Below are 2,274 nucleotides of genomic sequence, written 5' to 3'. Positions count from 1 at the left end.
GTCAAAATATTTTTTTCAATATGCATCAAATAATTATTATGTCCTAGAAATTGACCATCCAATATGTCAACTCCCAAAATCTGCTTTGTTTGTTTCGATTATGTTCAAAATCATATCCAAGAAGTCTAGAAGGAGAAGCTTCTGAAACTTTTGATAATTGAGAAACCTTCCCAAATTTTATGCCATGTGAGTAATGGGGGTGGGGGTCACTTTCAATCTTATTTTTCCTGAATGCATTTTTCATCTTTCTAAACTCATGGCCTATAGTCAAGAATTGGTGATGACAATCAAACTATGTATTTTTCTGTTATGCTTTAAAGTGAATGACTTACTATTTTCCATGCAATACGAACATGCTAGATTTTCAACTTTCATCCAACCAAACAACATCTTGTATGTGGAAAAATCAATAATATTCCACATTAAAGAAGCACGGAAGAAGAAATTTAGCTTAGTTGATATATCATAAGTCAAAATGCTTTCAAACCACAATTGTTTCAGCTCATCTTTCAATGATTATATATATACATCAACAATCTTTTTGAATCATGGGTACCTGGAATAACACAACTTAGAAAGATGTAGGGACTAGTCTTGAACTTTTTTGGAGGAAAATATAACGAAGTAAGAAATACCGGCCAACATGAATAAGGTGAATCAACTTTAGAGAATGGTGTGAATCTGTCTGCACACAACATCAATCTAAAATTTTTTGGTTCACTAGAAAAATAAGGAGATACATTACAAAATTCTTCCATGTTTCACCATCTAATGGATGAGACAAAACACCCGACGAACTTCTCTATTCACGATGTCATCTCATATGTGGGGCAGACCTCCTTGATGCATACAATCTCTTTAAGCTAGTAATAAGAGGTAGATAGCATCACTTTAACTAGGAGCATGTTTCAAGTCAGAGTCCTCTTATAACGAGCATGTCCACGAAACCTATAATATTCTAATTCACTCTCACTCTTGTAAAACAATCATGCATCCATTACGACAAGAATGAATTCTATATTACGTCAATCCTAAATTTGAGACAAAACGCTTTGCCTGATAGAAGTTCTGAGGTATGTGAAACTCTAGATTAACTAGTTCACCCAAAAGATTAACCATTGAGTCCACAGTCGTATTAGGAACATTTCAATCTGATATAATATTTATTAATCTAACAGCAACTGACAAGGAAGAATGCGGACTCTCTTCTCATAGTGGACGACTAGACTCTTCTAATTTATCATAGAAGGGTCTAGTTTCTTCATTAGGAGCTTCATCAAAATATTGTTCGAGTTCCATTCCACCTTGAACTCCGAAATCATCATTGATCATTTCATGAACCCTATCATGTTCAGCCCTAATTTGACTCGGTGGTGCAGACATATTATATTCATCCAGAAATATCGAATTATAAAACATGTCGTTCAATCCATATCTTTCTCCATGATCAATCCATATAAATATCTAGGATAAAATCCATTACGGTACAAATGAACCATGACCGTATCTGGTTCAAAAAAATCCTAAGCACTTACATGCACTACAAGGACACCTAGCCAATCCATTATTCTTTAAAATATCAAATGTCATTGTATGTTCAATAAAATTTCTAACACCGTCAATAAACTAAAGTTTCAAACCAACACAAGTTTCATAATCCATATTATACATCGACAAACGATGACCCATCTACAAATATATAGACATTCAATTATATTACTAACTATAATAATAATTTTACTACATTAAACTAATTTACATTGTTATATAAAAATACATTTCAAGATATACAAAGATAAAACTTAATTAATTAATGAATACTAATTAATTGAATTCAAAATTAAGTTTATATTCCTAATTAACTTTTCAAATTATTATAAATTAATTAAGTTCAATAAAGTTCTAAATACTTTAAATTCAAATTAATTAAGGTCAATAAGATTTCAAGTACTTCAATATTCTAACTAAGTTAAAATAAAATCGAAGTTTGATAAGGTTAAAAATTTAGTTGTAATTTATTAAGGTCAACAAGATTTCAAGTTCATCTTCCTAAACAAGTTCAAGTTATAATTAAGGGATAATGCATAAGTACTCCCCTAGTCTATGACCGAAATCCCAGTGATACACCTAAATTTATTAAAGATACTATTATCCCCCTGAACTTATTTTATTCGTATTTTTGTGTACCCTTTATGCGGATGTGACACCTTCAACTATATATATGTGTGTATACACACACACACACACACACACACACACACATATATATACATA

This window comes from Solanum pennellii, chromosome 1 (assembly GCF_001406875.1).
Source record: "Solanum pennellii chromosome 1, SPENNV200".
NCBI lineage: Eukaryota > Viridiplantae > Streptophyta > Magnoliopsida > Solanales > Solanaceae > Solanum > Solanum pennellii.
The sequence above is the reverse complement of the archived record's forward strand: the minus strand, read 5'-3'. Positions refer to the sequence as shown.